Source organism: Rhinolophus sinicus, chromosome 6, assembly GCF_057876585.1.
Source record: "Rhinolophus sinicus isolate RSI-liver-muscle chromosome 6, RSI-T2T, whole genome shotgun sequence".
In the NCBI taxonomy this organism is placed as follows: domain Eukaryota; kingdom Metazoa; phylum Chordata; class Mammalia; order Chiroptera; family Rhinolophidae; genus Rhinolophus; species Rhinolophus sinicus.
Genome location: NC_142506.1, coordinates 1,729,416 through 1,746,156, shown reverse-complemented (window position 1 = coordinate 1,746,156; position 16,741 = coordinate 1,729,416).

The window sequence follows — 16,741 nt, the reverse complement described above, 5'->3', positions numbered from 1 at the left end:
CTGGAGTGGAGGCATGGGATGGTCAGGTGGGCTCTGTGTGGTCACCAAATGTTTCCCATTCCTGCCTTCTGGCACTGCCCAGGGCAGGACTGCTCCCTCAGCCCCTTTAGGCTGGGTGGCGCCAGTGAGCAGTGCTGGCCAATGAGTTGTGGGCACTATGGCTTCTGTCACCGCTGGGCCAGACCATCTGTTGCCAGTGCAAGACCCTCTAGAATCTTTTTTCCCTGTGCCATGTGACCGGTGCACTCAAAACAGTGGCTACTCCACCAGGCTGAGCCCAGGGGGCACCTGCAGCGTGAGTGAGAAATCACCTTCCGTTGCCCCAGGCCCTGAGGTTTGGGGATGGTTTCTTCCCACGGCATAATCTGGCCTCTCCTGACTGCAGGACCGGCTGCAGAGTGTGCAGGCCCAGTGTACGTGGAACAAGGGGCCCTGTTCACAAGTTAGTAAGAATTCACAACGGTGACAGCAGAGCGTGAAACCAGCACGGCGTCCCTTTGAGCGCGGGTCCTTGTGTGACTACTGCCCAAGTCACCTGTCTTCAGACGTGGTTGAGTTGCCTCCTTTCTTTACGCCTCAGTCTCTTCATCTGTGACAGTTGAGGACTGAATAAGGTGGAGGAAGGCTGTGAGTGCGCGTCAGGACAGGTGCTTCTGTGGGCCACGTGGCAGATGGCCCAGTCTGGCTGTCTCCGTGCTCCTACGGGGCTCGCTCCCCTCCTGTCTTGCCCAGAAGCGCCTCTAAACTCCTTCAATAGGTAGTGACTGAGCACCTGCTGCTCTTCAGGCATCTGTGCGCTGGGACCAGTGGAGCGAGGCCCAGGAGCCCCTGCACTCCGGACGGCCACAGGCATACGGGGGTCCATGCTATGGGGTGTTAAGTGGCTCAGTGGGCCAGGCAGGCCGGGTGGGTGCTATTTCCTGTAGGGCCAGGGACGCCACTGGAGACGGGAGATTTGAGCAGAGCCCTTAGGGAAAGGAGAGCGGGAGGCAGACAGCTGGGGGAGGGAGCCCAGGTGGAGGGGATGGCAGATGCCAGAGCTGGGGCTGTGGGACCAGAGCCCAGGTGGGGCCAGGCCCGGGGTCTTCAGCTAGTCCCATGGGTAGGTTTGGAGGAGAGAAATGACGTAATTCCTTGAATGCTTTAGAACATGCATTCCTAAGGGGGGAATGACATTGCCCCCAAGGGGAAAATTCAGTTCTTGGGGGATGAAGAACTCTTGCTCTTTATGTACGAAGCACAGATGCACGTACAGTAGACAAGCAGATGCACAGCTCAGCTGTGGTATTAACATTTTGTGGAGGGCAGGTTAAAAAAAAGTGCTTGAAAATGTCCTTAAGTGTGTGTGGGTGAGATAAAGAAAGAAAGGTTGGGACACACTGGTCTGGAAGGATCAGGCTGCTGCTGTGTGTTCAAAATAGATTTGGGGTGGGCGTGAGTAGGGGCCGCAGAGGTGGGGGCTGCTGCAGAAGTGCCGGCGAGCGTGCTGGGAGTCCCATGGTGGGCGGCGCAGCAATGGCTTCCTGACAGGAGTCTGGGGTGCCCGGGGCCTGGCTGGAGCATCCTGCTGAGATGGGGAGTTGGGGGACCCCTGGCATGGTGCACGTGCTGAATGATGAAGGCCTATGGGCACACAGGCGTGTTGGGGACACAGGCTCAGCGCAGAGGAGGACGTGTGTGGGGGTGGCTGAGGTGCTTGCATGGCCCACTCGGAGCCCCCGACTTCTCATCTGTGAAATGGGCCCGCTGACGCTTGGCCTGGGGGCCTGTTCTCCTCTGTGGGGTGGAGACTATCCCTGGCAGGAGATGCTGGGGCCCGTTTCAGGCCCCAGTGCTGGGCTGTTGCCGGGCGATGAGTGCTCCCCCGGCCCTTTAATTACTGAGCACTAACGAGCCCTGAAATTAAATTAAGAAGAGGAGCTGACGGCTTGGGCATACCTTCTCTTCCCACCATGGGAGTTACTGAGAATCTCGGGGACAGATGGAGGCCGGGGAGGGGGTGCTCAGTGCAGCAGGATGTGCCCAGTCCCACTAGGAGGGTGGGGGCCCTGCAGGTTTGCAGGGTGTTCTCAGGGATGCTCAGGCCGCCACTGGGCCCCAGGAGAAAGGTGACTGTGGGAGGCAGGGCATGCCTGTCGGCATCCCAGCCCCAGGCCAGCTGGGTCCCATCATTTACCCTTGTCCAATTTGGGGAAACTGAGGCACGCCACAACGGTTTGAAGGAGAGGACACGTGTCCATGCTCTCCCCAGGGCCTGGCTCAGGCTGCAGAACTGACCACGTCTCCCCCAGCCATAGAGGTCTTGGGCCTGGAGACTCAAAGCACCTGTGTCTGTGACAGGTGGGGAGTCCCCGGGGTAGGCTCAGTCCTGTGACGCCAGCCCTGTCACCACTCATCTGCCATGGTGGGTCTCGGCTGGTCCCAGGCTGAGAGCACTGGAAAAGGTGTCAAGGAGCTGCGTCCACTCCCCTTAAACACGCAATTGTTGCAAACCCACATCCATGATTGTCCCCCCCCACCCGCCCCGGGGCTTTCTCATTCCTGCAGCCAGCCCTACATTAATCACGGCTAATTGCTATCAGGAGTCATTTATGTCAAGAGCCATTATTTCTGGGAATGAAGCGAAATAAAAGATGGTTCCCTTCAGAACGCCTGGCATTGCCAGGAGGAACCAGCCCATGCCCCGGATGAGGCCCCAGCCCTCCGCCGGCCCACATCCCGTGGCTTCAAACCACATGTGACAAAGGGGGGGCTCTGGCCTCTGCTGAACGTTCAGGGAAATGAGCACATCCATCACGTTCACGCGTTTTTCTCAAGTTGTTGTGAGTTTCCTTGAAACCCAGGAGGGTTTATTTTTCCCCTTTTTTTAGCAACAACAGCTGGGAACAAGTTGACACTTTCTAAAAACTGCCACTTCTTGCTTGAGAAGGGTGTAAGGGAGGGTGCCCCATGCTTGCCAAACCCCCAGGCCCCAATCTGAGCTCACACACCAGGAAAGGACCTGTCCTGGTTTTCAGGTCAGTGGTGGGAGGTCAGAGTCTGGGAGAAGGGGGATGGGCATCACCCTGGGGGGTCCTGGGGTGCGGTCACCTCCCAGGACCCAGAGGGCAGATGGAGGGGGCGGGACAGTAGAGAGCAGTTTCTGCTTGTTGCTCATTTTCAAGTTTCCATGTTTTCATTTTGATTGGAACAAGTCTCAGATCAGTTTATTAAGTGGAATATTTGGTTATTTTCTCATCATTGGTATCATGTCTGATGTCTGTCAATCCTGGCCAACGCCACACCTGTGAGAATGACAGGCGTGCAGATCTCCGAGCATCGTGTGTGTGCGTGCATGGGTGTGCACGTGTGCACACGTGTTCACCTGCCTCCGTGTGCGCCTGTGCTTGCCAGTGTGCATGTGTGTGTCTGTCAGGACACACGTGCACATGTGTGCACATGTCTGTGTCTGTGTGCATGTGTGTGTGTGTGTGTGTGCATGTATAGGCACCTGTGCCCACTGTGTTTTTTGTACACAAACAACACGAAGGCCTTTGCAGTCCCCTCGCCTGTCTCTGTCACAGTAACTCTCTGAGTTCTGTGACTTTAGACCCATATACTGATGAGGAAACTGAGGCTGAGAGCACTGACCAGACTTGCCTGAGGACCCCAACCTGAGGACTACCCCAGTGAGGACGTCTGCATCCACAAGTCCCACTCAGAGGTGCAGAAGTCACCCCCCCCACTTCCCTCTCAGAGGGCAGGCCCCCCCCACTTCCCACTCAGAGGGCAGGTCCCTCCCACTTCCCTCTCAGAGGGCAGGCCCCGCCCCCACTTCCCTCTCAGAGGGCAGGCCCCCCCCACTTCCCTCTCAGAGGGCAGGCCCCCCCCACTTCCCTCTCAGAGGGCAGGCCCCCCCCACTTCCCTCTCAGAGGGCAGGCCCCCCCCACTTCCCTCTCAGAGGGCAGGCCCCCCCCACTTCCCTCTGGCTCTCCCTCCCCTCCTGGCTGGTCTCTGCTGTCTCACCACCCCAGCCCCACTCAGCTGGCCCTGGCCCTGTCCTCTCTTCAGTCCTTCTCTGGTGCCCCCACCACAGCACCCCCTTGGCACACTCACCAGCACTGTTATCAATCTCCCGACTCTGAGCCTGTTCCTGGGTGTGCCCCACAATGGCTCAAAGGTGACCTGCGGTGGCTAACGGCCCTGGACTGCTTCCCCACTGGCCCGTCTCCTGATAGCCCTGGGGAGGCTCTGGCTCCTCCCGTCTCAGACTCCACGATGGCCCCACCAGACACAGCCGCCAGGGGCAACCCCTTTCCATGTGCCTCCCATAGCAGGTGAGGGAGCAGACTTCGCCCTATCCCCAGAGACAAGGTCCAGGAGGTGGTGTCCCTTCTTGAATGTCCTGCAGCCAGACAATGCCAGCCCAGCTTCTCCCATGCCCTCTGTCCCTGCCTCCGTTCTTGGCAAGGCCACCTTACTCCTTCCCTCTCATCACCCTCCATCCTCCTAGGAGAGAACCTGGGCTTCCAAGTCAGAAAGACTCAGGCTCACACCCAGGCGTCATCTCTTATTAGCTGTGCCAATCTGGGCAGGCGTCTCCAAGCCTCTGCTCTGATTCCGCGTCTGCAAGGTGAGATGCTGCAGGACGAGGTGAGGTGAGAAGTGTGTGGCTGCAGAGTGGGACCCCCAGAGGCTTTGCGAACTTGGTGGGAAAACCAATCTTGCCACTCGCTGGGAATCTCCAGGCCTGTGCGTGCTGGGCCACCTCCGCAATGCTTCGGAGTCTCAGCTAAGGACCAGATGGTGTTTTGAGCATTTTAATAAGAGCTATTTGCAGTGTTGCTGCCATAAAAAAAAAATTTCCTGCTTAATGAGCAAATGCATGTCGGTAGTGCGTTAAAGGCACTTGGATGTTTTAAATATTATGTACGGGGTGTTCGTGTTAACAAACCTGATTTTTAATTACACCTTCCCATGCTGCTTGGCTGGGCTGAGGGTAGGGGAAGGGAGAAAAAAATTTAGGCAAAACAAGCGTGGTTTGCCGTCAGAAGCGACAGCCAGTTTCTCCGAATCTCCCTCTTGCAGACACTGCACTTGATGACATGCAGACACTGGAGCTCGGCAGGAATTCCGGGACGGCTCCACCCTTGCTAACCCTCATCTCGCAGCCACACACTGAGCCCTGCCCTGGTTGGAGCATGAGCCCTGAGTCCTGGTGGAACATCTAGCCTGAGCTGGGCATGTACTGAGCCCTGAGCCCTGATTACAGGCTCACCCCTGACCCCGGTCACACAGTGAACTCTGACCCTGGTCAGAGACTGAGCCCTGATCCTGGACACTCACGGAGCCTTACAAACTTAGACCTGTCCCTGGTCACGGTCTCAGCCCCGATCCCAGCTACGGACTAAGCCTTGGTCATGTTCGGAGACGAAGCCCTTAGACGTGCACTGATGACCTCAGTTCCCTTCGCGGGTGCCTCAATGGGAAGCAAACGTGGTGGGTCTGAGCACACAGGGAGCTCTGTGGGTCCTGGAATAATCATATGGGAAGGCGGTACTGGGATGCCCTGCTTTGCTGATGGCTGCGACAGGACCCCCAACCTTCTGGTCCCCCAAGTGTCTTCCCCTTCCCACATTGCGCCCGCTTCCCGGCACGGACTCAGAAGTCCCTCCAGGACTTTGCAGTCTCCAGTGCCTGTTTTGGCTGGCCCCTGCATGTGTATACTTCTGCTCCCTCCAACCACCTCAGGCAGGTATTATCGACTCTCTCCCTTTCACAAATGACAACCTGCGGCTCTGGGAGGTGAAACGCACCCATCGGCACGGCTGCTATCACCAAGCTGGCGCGTGGGGCAGAGGAGTGGCTCCTGGGAGGCCAGATGAGGCAGCCTTGGGATGGAGCTATGCAGCGAGGAACGAGCCACCGGAGGCACCTGGTCCTTGGCGGATGGGCCTGGTGGCCACCACCAGGGTTTAAATGTCCAAAGCCACTCCCACCTGCCCCACACACCAGCAAATCTCTGTGTAAAGTGGGTTAGTAATTCACCCAGCAAATCACTTCTAGATGCCAGGCACTGTTCTAGGAGGAGACCAAAACGCAGAGACCCCTGCCCTCCTGCAGCTGGTACCTTAATTCATCAGTTCTCAAAGTGTGGTCTGTGGAACCCCAAGCGGGCTCTCCAGGATGCTTTCAGGGGACCCAGAAGGCCAAAACCGTCTTCACAAAAACGTTCAGATGTTGTCTGCTTCTTTTGTGTTGACGTGCACAGAGAGGGCAGAAGCAGTGACTGGTGAAGTTTGAGCACAGATCAAAGTGGTGGCACCAAGCTCTGTGGGCTGTCACCAGCGCTTCAGTGCCACACACTTGCCATGCAGAATGCCTTGGCGACGCAGGGAAATGTTTTCCCGACTCTTGGCCTGGAGTGCACGTCTGTGTAGGATTCTGCGTGAGGAGGTGGGAGGTGCACGACGATGGGTGTCTTGAGGAAAAGCACGTGGGCCATTGTTGTGAGTTACAAACCCAACTAGCTGCTTTTCTGACGTGAGAACTGCGGCCCTGCTCATCGTCCCTGAGCTTGGCCTCAGCAGTCGGACGTCAGCATGGCTCTGAGACCCTCTGTGGGCCTCCTGGGTTTGTGTGCAGGGACCACAGAGGACAGGTGAGCTGGGAATAAGACGGAGCTGGGGACAAGGTCACAGCCTCCGAGGGACCTGTGCTGAGACACAGCTCTGCCCCGCAGGCTGGTGGCTGGTTGGTCCTTCACTTCCCTGAGGCCTTGTCTGTCATCTGGAGCATAGGATAGTTATTCCTTCCTCAAAGGTCTTCTTTGAAGGCCAGAGAGTGTTTGCAAAGTGCCCAGCATTTGCAGAGGCTCTGAAAATGGCCCCAGTTATCTCTGGGAATGATAACTTTCCCGCAAACCTTATGAAATAGGTCGCAATATGTCTGCTTTCAAGAGGGGGAAATGGAGAGTCAGAGAAGGAAGCTGACCTGTCCAGCGTCCCGTGGTAAACAAGGATTGCGGCCACGCCTGCCTGATGGCCAGGGCTGGCCGGTCCACTCCTTCGGGCTGCCTGGAGCCCCTTCCTGCCAGCTTTCCTCAGACCCATGGGGTCTTCCCATGCCGACAGTCCCACCCCGGTCTGCAGCTCAGGTCTCTGCGGAGCAGAGTTCTTGGGTGACTCCCCCATCTGGCTCCCTGGCTGTTGTCATGGGAACTGCCTTCTGGTTGCCACACGCGCTGACTGGGGAGGCTGCGTCAGATGGACAGAGGAAAGACTGGAGCTGAAGAAGCAGGGGTGAGAGGCTGGGAGAGGAGACAGCTTCCGGGTGGGTCTGGATGGGCTGGTCGTCTCTGCCCCGTAGACGGGTTTGCAGCAGGCACTCGGGGGCTCCTGCTTGTCTTTGTGCTAGAGAGGAGCGGGGGAGTACGGAGCAGGGCCACGGGGCTGGCCTGGGACTCACTGGTTAGCATGGTGCTGATTTCATCCAGGGGCTCAGGAACACCCAAAGCTCACCTGCCAATGACCCCACACACTCACCCTCCTGCCCCATCCTGCAACGTATCAAGTAAGCTCAGGGGCATGTGGGGGGCTCCCCAGGAGTGTTTTCACCAGGCCCTGGGCTCAACTCTCAGCCTATAGCTCTGGGCCTGGGGTTGGGGACCTGGGAGGATGGACAAGAGACTTCAGTTCGGGACACCAGTCCAAGGTGTCAGGGGTGTTGCTGTGGAGCTGAGGCCAGCTGGCCCAGGACGTGGGCTCCCATGGTGTCCCAGCCTGGCCCTGCCCTTGACCCTGGGAGTCACCTTGGACCCTTGCTGTCCTCTCAGCATGGCCACCTGCTAGTGAAGAGCCAGAGAACTCCCCCAGCCTCCGTCTTCTGGGATTTCGAGACGTCCAACTGTCCCTCCCCCTGACTGTGACGGCGCAGGGCTGGCTTGTCCCTGAGTGCGGGAGCTGCTGGGACACATACTGAACAAAGATAGCAGCCTGGAGCCGATGAACATATGCTGCTCCAGGGGGGCACGGGGAGGGGCTCAGAGCTGGAGGCCTTGAAGCTCTAGGGGGAGGGTTTCTGTGTCACTGGTACCAACATGGGGATGGCAGAGGGAGCTGTTGCTTATGAGGCACCTACTGTGTGACAGGTGACACCACACATCGTCAGCTGCTTCCCAAGGACCTGCCAGGCACATGTTGTCCCCTCCCTCAAGTAAGGAAACCTAGGTGGGGGAGAGGCCAAGTGACTGCTGGGTCACACAGAGGAAGGGTCAGAGCCAGGCTGGTTGGTCTGACCCAAGGAGGAAGGTGCTGCTGTTGGTATATGTGGAAAGACTCACTCCTCCACCCACCCACCATCTATCCATCCATTTATCCACCATCAATCCATCCATCCATCCATCCATCCACCATCCATCCATCCACCATCCATCCATCCACCATCCATCCATCCATCCATCCATCCATCCATCCATCCATCCATCCATCCATCCATCCATTTATCCACCCACCACTCACCCACCATCTATCCATCCATTTATCCACCATCCATCCATCCATCCATCCATCCATCCATCCATCCATCCACTCACCCACCATCCATCCATCCATCCATCCACCACTCATCCATCTATCCACCCACCCAGTACCCACCCACCTATCCATTACTGGGCTAGATGCTGAATTCTCACCTCACATTAGCTTGGCTTGCTGTGAACCCTAGGCCATATCAGGGGTGCTCACCGGCCTCAGTTTCCTCATCTATGATATGCAGGAGGTTGGTCAATGGGCCCTTCAGCCAAGCGCCCTAAAGAGCTTGCATGCTCAGGCTGCAAGAATGAAAGTTATCCCGTGAGCCCTGACCCCCACACAGGGGGCAGCCCAACTCCGTAGCACAGATCCAGCACCCAGTGGTACTGCCCTGCCCCTCTGTCTGTCACCCTCCTCTCCATTCACACCTTCCTTGCGTGCTTTCACTCCAGGGGACCCTCCTGTTCCCGAAGGCTGCCCACAGGACTAACCATGAGGTCTCTTGTCCTCCATCCTTCCCTCCATTTTCCTAGCGTAGGGTTTCATGGCACAGACTCTGAGCCTGCTTGCCCTGCCTCCTGGCTGCATTCATTTACCTCCTTGTGCCTCAGTTTGCCCATCTGTGAAACGGGGAGTCCCCATCTTAGCAGGTGGTTAGGAGGATTCAATGCGGTCATGGATCTAACGTTCTTGTAATAGGGCCTTGCTCACGTGGGAGCCAAGGTGTTGGCTGTTATTATTATGCTCCAACATTTCCTGGGCACTCATTGGAGCCCCACTTGCTAATCTGGGTGGGGCTGGCAAGTGCACCTTAGGATGGCACACCCCCGCCCCAAGATGCTGCCAGCCCAGCCCATCTCACCTCACCTTCCTTGCCTTCTTCCTCAGTTAGTTCATTAGAGACAAATGCCTTTCTGGAGAGGGAGGGGGTGCTGGGGGGAGGGCAAGCATCGTGTGATCCCCCAACTCCCAAGTCTGCCCCATCGCTTCACCTCTGCTGGGGTTGGGAAGGTGGGCGGGCAGACCCACCGAGGAACCAGCCCATAGAGGACGTTTCTCGTCTTGTCACTTTTTTTTTTAATCAGCTAGCTCCATGCTGGCTGGGGAGCCCCTTTGAGGGGCAGAAGCCCCCCCAGTGCCCTTTCAGAAGCTAACACGGTTGGAAGGAACTGGAATCCATCACTGGGCATGGACATCGTTCACTGCTGGAGACCAAGCTGCCAAAAATGTAAATTCCTAATTAAAATAGAAATTAATCCTCTCCCCCAACTACCTGCTATCTTCAGCTGGATGAGCAACTTTTACGCTGTTAATTAATGTCATCACCCGTTAGCTTTATTTACATAAGCAGATATAATTCATACGGCTTTGGAGAGACTGATGGGGAAACTAAAAGAAAAAGTTTTCTTTAAGTTAAAAAGAATTAATTACCTTGATCCTCCCCTTGCATTCTAATCACAGATTTGCAGGGTCCCCTCTTTGGCTCCCTGAAACCCTGGGTTGGGGCCTTCTTTGATGAACTGGGAGCTTGTTCCAAACAGAGGGAGAGAAAGTTGAAAATTCTCGTGGAGTCACTCAGACGTCTGTCTGCATGTGGAATGCGCGACGGATGTGATCATTTTTTACGGTTTCTGACTTTGGGTGTTTTTGTTACCCAGTGAAATAGACTCTAAACACCACATTAAAATCTCGAACAGCTCCTGGCAGGTTAATAAACTATGTGAACTGCTGGCATTCAGCACATTTTTTTTTTTTTTGGGGGGGGGGGCTGTGTCTCTTTAGTGACTGTCTTCAGTCGTTTCCTGGAGGTTCCACGCCTGGGGTCCCCAGGGGGAGGAGCAGCTGAGGTGATTGGCAGCAGGCAGCCCAGACCCCTCCCTCCAGGGGTGTGGCTGAGGACACCGCTTAGCCGGGCCCTTTACTGGGGGAAACTGAAGACTCAAGTTCACACAAGCTGCCAGGTGCCTGGTGACTCTTCAGTAGTGTTCCGAGTTGTGTTCTCGGCCTGCCCCCTACCCTGGCAAGTGCAGGGGTGGAGGGTCCTAGCCAGCACCGGGCACCAGACTTCGGAGAAGCCACTTAGCCTCCCAGGCCTCAGTTTCCACACGTGTGATGGGGAGGTGGTGCTCCCGTCCTGTGTGCAGGACTTGGGGAGGTGGCACACACGGTGGAAAGGTGCTCACCAGCCACATGGCTCCCTGGACCCCTGCCCCCACCTCTTCATCTCCTGCACGGGGAGGAGACCTGACCGTACTTGCCAGCAGGTGAGTCAGGGGTCAAATATCACCTGTGATCTGAGGCTGGGGCTTCTACAAAGCCCAGGCGGGTGAGAAAGGACCGGTTTCTTTCAGGGGACGAAAGTTGGCACAACTTTAAAGGACCGTCCTCCCGGACACGCAGAGAACAGCTGTGCAGAGTCTGAAAGAACTTCCCCCACAGAGATTCTGGTGTGCGTTTCCCCTCCTTGAATGAAGGAAAGAAATGGTGCTGAGTACAGAGTAATTACACGAATTGAGGCGGAAATCAGTCATGAAAGGGAGAGAAATGAAGAGGCCCAGCCAGGAAACGTGCCCCCCTCTCCTCCTTGAGTCCCCGCTGCTCTGTCTGCCGGCTGCCTGCTGCCTCCCTGACCTGTTTCAGAAGTGGTTATCAGCTCTGGTGGCCTGTCTCTTTACCCCCCACCACCCAGCGAGGGCTCCCCCAGGAGTTCTCACTTTCCTGCACCCAGTGCCTGGCAGAAAAAAAAATTCTCAGCCTCCTAGCATCATAAAATTGAAAAAAAAAAAAAACTTAAGTGGTGAAGACGTTTAATTCTTTTCTTCCCCTCTTTTCAAAATTATACTCTATTATTTCACCTGTTGAACGGGGAACAATGAGATGACATGCGTGGGCAAAAGACAGAGGAAGGAGACCCACCCACGTGCGCTCAGAGGACCCCGCGGCACGTGGTGTGTCCTTCCCGTCTCGTCTCGTTGCCTTTCAGAACCAGCCCCTCAAGCCAGTTAACTTCGAAGAAAACTGCTTCACTTTGTTGTCTTTGAAGAAAGCTGTTTAAGACTTTAAAAAGTTTTCCTGATATACAATTCACATAGAATTCATCAATTTCCAGCATACAGTTCAATGGTTTTCACATATTCACAGAAAATGTGCGACCGTCACAACTTTAGAACACTGTCATCACCTCAAAAAGAAACCCCACCCCCCTCGTCAGCTGTCACCTTGTTAACTCCCCGCTCCCTGCCCCCATCCCCTTGGAAACCACACAGCTGCTTTCTGTCTGTACAAATTTTCCTATTCTGGACACTTCATACAAATGGGATCATATAACATGTGACCTTTCATGTCTGGGTCCTTTCATGTAGCATGACGTATGTTATCGCTGTTCATCCATGCCGTGGCAGGTGTCAGGGCGTCGTTGTGTTTTTACGTTCGAATACTATTCCGTTGCACGGACAACCCCCATTGTGTCTGTCCCTGCATCGGCTGACGGACATTTGGGTGTTTCCGCCTCTGGTGATTATGAGTCCTGCTGGTGGGGACATTTGTGCGGACACAGGTTTTCACTTCCCTTGGGTGCTACCCAGGAGTGGAGCTGCTGAGTCACAGGGTGATACTATGTTTAACGTTTTGAGGAACTGCCAGACTTTTCCACAGTGGCTGCGCCATTTCCAGTGTGTGGGGGTTCCAGTTTCTCCACCTCCTCGCCAATACTTATCATCTGTCTTTTTGATTCCAGCCATCCTGGTGGGTGTGAAGTGGCATCTCATTGTGCGTGGAACGTTTTTAAGCCAAACTGTTACAAGCTTGTTTGACCTCCAAACCCTTCTCTGAGGGACCAGGATGTCGTCCAGCCCCCACATGCTGGCGTCCTGCAGGGCTTCTTGGGAGGGGGTGGGGAGGAACCATGGTGAGGTGACGTCTGCGTGTGAGTCTAGTGCGCAGGGCGTGGCACTTAGTGTGGTCACGTAAACTCAGGAATGAATAGATAAATGAGTGAGTGAATCAGTGTGTGGAGACAGAGCCCCAGAGAGCAGTTTCCAGGCTCTTGGCCTCACATGGAAAGGTGCTGGCTCAGGTAGTAGATGGCCATCAGCTGTGACTAGTTGGCCAACAGCTGTAACCTGTTAGCCATTGGCAACTGATATAACTGCCGTGGCTGAGCTAGCAAGCGCGGATTGCAGTTAGCAAGTGGGGTCGGTTGGCAGAGAAGAAGATGGCAGGTTCCACATCGTGTGGCTCCTGCTTCCTGTGTCTCCAACCCAGCCGCCAGCGAGACTATAGTGGTATGAACCCCTATCTATGGTTCCATGGGTGTTCCTTTTTGGCTTCGCCATATCCTGTGTTCTTGTGCGGGGAGCAGGACCAGAGACCCCGCGTGACACAGTGGATGACCTGAACCTTCACTGTGACCTCCTGAGGTTGGAAAGAAAGATGGGCGCTAGAGCGGGACCACTGGGCAGATGGGGAATCTGAGGCGCAAGGCCACGTCTTGGCCTGGGGAGAGCTGAGGTGCAGACCAGGTCTGTCTGGCCCTTTGGCCGGCAAGCTTCTCAGATGGCCCCCAGGTTTGCCCCCTCCCGCCACTGTGTCACGTGCACACCGCGCTGGGGCTGTGAACGTGGTGAGCTTCATGCCCTGATTCGGTTATGTGACACTGTGACACGGCACAGCTGATTGACAAAGAGGAGAGTACGTTGGGTGGGCCTGGCCTGGTCAGGGTTTTTGGGGCAGGGCGCTGCCCCCACTGCCGCCTGCGACACGGAGCTCAGAAAGCCGTCAGGTAGTTTGACGGCTCAGAGTTCACGCCTTACAACTTAATCGTGTACGAGGAAAAGCGGAAAATAACTCTGGTTTATTGAGGCGCTGTGTCCTGAAGCCCCACTGCAGAGACCTAGGATGTGCAACTGAGGGAGGGGGACAGGTTGTGGCACCCGTGATGGTTTATTTGGTTTTTGAAAGACTTTGAGTTTTTAGAGCAGTTTTAGGCTCACAACACAGTTGGAGGGGAGGGTGTACAGAGGGTCCCCATTGGCCCCTGCCCCTCACGTGCACAGCCCTCCGATGTCCACCAGAGTGGTTCCTTTGTTACGACTGATGGACCCACACTGACACGTGGCTGTCACCCCAAGTCCATAGTTTAGGATTTGGGGGTTCACTCTTGGTGTAGTACATTCTATGGATCTGGACACGTGTATGGTGACGTATTTCCATTATTATGGTGTCATACAGTGTAGTTTCACTGCCCTAAAAACCCTGTGCTCATCTGTCTCCCCATCCCCTCAATCCCTGGCAACTGATGACCTTTTCACTGTCTCCATAGTGTTGCCTTTTGCAGAATGTCCTAGAGCAGGGGTATCAAAACTGCGGCCCGCGGGCCAACTGCGGCCTGCAATCCATTGTTAATTGGCCTGCAGCAAGTTCCAAAAATATATTTATAGTTTACTTAAATAAACCAGGTGAGGCAATACGTACTTCACCTTGAGTGAGTGGCCTGGCTGTTTGTGTATTTTACCGCCTACAGCCCTTGGTGAAAACGTTGAAAAAAGTTTGGACACCCCTGTCCTAGAGTTACCAGCACGCAGTGTGCAGCCGTCTCAGACGGGCTTCTTTTACTTGGTAACATGCATTTAAGGGTCCTCCGTGTCTTTCCATGGCTTCACAGCTCATTTCTTTTTAGCGCTGAATAATGTTCCGTTGTCTGGATGGACCACAGTTTATTTATTCATTCACCTACTGAATCCCTGATGACAGTTTTCCTTGAGGCTCCTGCCACCTGGCCAAGCCTGACTGTGCCTCCAGTTGGCGGTGGCGGGGGCGGGGGGCGGGGATGGCTGGATCCAATGAGGCTCACGGTGAACGCTCGTTGAGTGAGTGAGAGATGGACAGACAGCCAAGAAGGTGCCTGCCTGACGCGCCACAAAACCCTCACCTAGAAGGTGATCGTGCTGAGGAGCTAGACCAGAGGGAGCAAACAGTTTCAGGGCCCAGGCAGAGCATGGTGCCATCAGAGGCCAGCTCTGTGACTGTGGGTGCATCTCTTCCTCGTTGGAGCTCCCCTTCCCTTGTCTGAAGAATGGAAGAGTGAGGCCCTGGTGCAGCTTAAATGAGGTCACAACGCGAAGGGTGCAGGCAGGATTTGGGGGTTCCAGAGGTGGGCTTACCCCACTGCTTCCTGCTCCTGCCCCAGCAGGAGGGAGGGAAGGAAAGGACGAGGGAGGGAGGGCAGGGGGTGGCCTGGGAATCTGGCCCTGTCTCCTGTCTGCAGCCCTGGACCCCTGGACCTAACTCCACGCCACACAGGGTCAGGACTCATATCCCCGCCCTGACCCCACCAGTGTCTCCATGTGACACCCCGAGGGCCTCATACCCAACCTGGCCGGCCTCTCCCATGCACTGCAGGCAGCACACCCCTCTCCCTTCTCCTACCCTTTGGGTTATCTGGGGGTGCTCCCCCCCAGTCCTGACTGTGGGGTCCCAGGGAGCATCTACCCTGCAGTCCCACAGGGCTTCAAGGAGAGGGCCGGTGTGGGGACCCGGAATTGCAGGAGTAGGTTCAGGGCCCAGCTTCCTCCTCTGCTCCTGATTCCTGAGGGGCACCACGGCCCCTCCTGCACCCTCCCCACTGTCAGCAGAGGTGGCCTTCCTTCCGGAGAGCCTGGGGACCCCCAGCTGTCCTTACTTAGAGCAGACGCCTCATGGATGCTGGTGGGAGAGGCAGGGCAGGACCCCACTGGGAGGCCAGTGGCAGCCTTGCCTGCCCAGGTGTACCTGCCATGCTGGTCTGGGCTCTGGACAGTCAAAGGTCCTCTGAGTCAGGCCCCGTACAGACGGTCTGAGCCCTTACCTTACAGTGGAGGGTGGGAGGGGGCTCCCTCGAGGATGCAGGGTCTCTGATCAGCGGCTGGGATCTGGGCTCTGAGAGGAGAGGACTTGCTTCCGGGCTCTGGGGCAGGGAGAGTCCTGTCCCTGCCTCAGAGAAGCAGGGGTGCAGGCCTCACCTGCCTTCCTGGTTGGCTACACCTGCAGGTGGGGTGGAGGTGAGGTAGGGAGGACTCCACTGCCTCCACTGCCATTTCTGTTATGGCCTCCATCTGCCCTGAGCTGAGCTCCTGTGGGGTGGGGATATGTCTCTGCTGGTGGGGGGGGGGGGCATGTCCCCCAGGGCTCTGGCTGGGTGCACCTCACTCCAGAAAGCCTCCTTCTCTGCATGTCCCTGGCTGACCACTGGTCACTGAGGCCTCAGCTGCATCTCCAGAACCAGGGCTTCTAGGAGAGAAGGCGGCATCCTGCACAGGCCATCTGTGGGGTCTCCATAGTGGGTCCAGAGGCCCCCGGGTCACTGGGTGGCAGGCCTGTGCCCTCTGCAGCCAACTCAGGTACCTGCACCCTGTGCTGCTGTCATTGAGAAGCACCTTCCTTCTCAGGGTCCCCTTCACAGCAGGACACCCCAGGTGCTGTCTCACCCCACCCATCAAGGCTCCGCCCTTCTGCTCAGACCCTGGCGTGGGTTCAAAGCCCAGGTCTTGCTCCTCCTCCAGTTTCTCAGTGGGCCCCGCCCAGCCCCAGCAGTTTGTCAGGAGGCCACGCCCCTCTCCTCTGCAGCCCCTTGGGATGGTCCAAGCTTCCGCGCCCAGGTTTCGTCCAAGCTCATCCCTCTGCCCAAAGCACTGTCATCCCCTGCGGACAGAGACCAGCCTGTGAGACCTGGTGCCAAAGTCCCTTCGTCGCAAGGCTTTGTCCTGGCACCTGCATTGGTGAACAGGTCCCTGTGTGTCCTGCGGTTCACAGCGCCTGGCCAGTCACCCCCAGCAGGGAGCCTGGAACAGTAAGTGGCCCTTCCCCGCTGATGCCACAGCCTTGGCTTTCAGTGCCCGAGGGCTGAAGCCAATCTTTACCCATCAAATTCTGTGTGTCGGGCGCTGACCCAGGAGCTGGGAGGGCATGCTGGAGCAAGCAGGAGAAACAGGTGTGTGAGTGAAGCGAGGATTTCTCAGCAGTGGTGGGTGCAGGGAAGGAGAGCACCAGGTGAGGAGGGGAGCATGGGGGCTGGGTGGTCTGCGCCCACTGAACATGATGAGCATGCACGTAGTAGGTGCACAGGCAAGTCTGTGGAGTGCAGGGCTAAGTGGGCGAGTGCGCCCTGCAGGCTGAGAGGCCGCTGGGCCCAGCTGGGAGGCCCTGCCCCTCTGCCCAGCCCAGGCCAGTCCCCTGTGTTCTGGGTGGCCCTGCC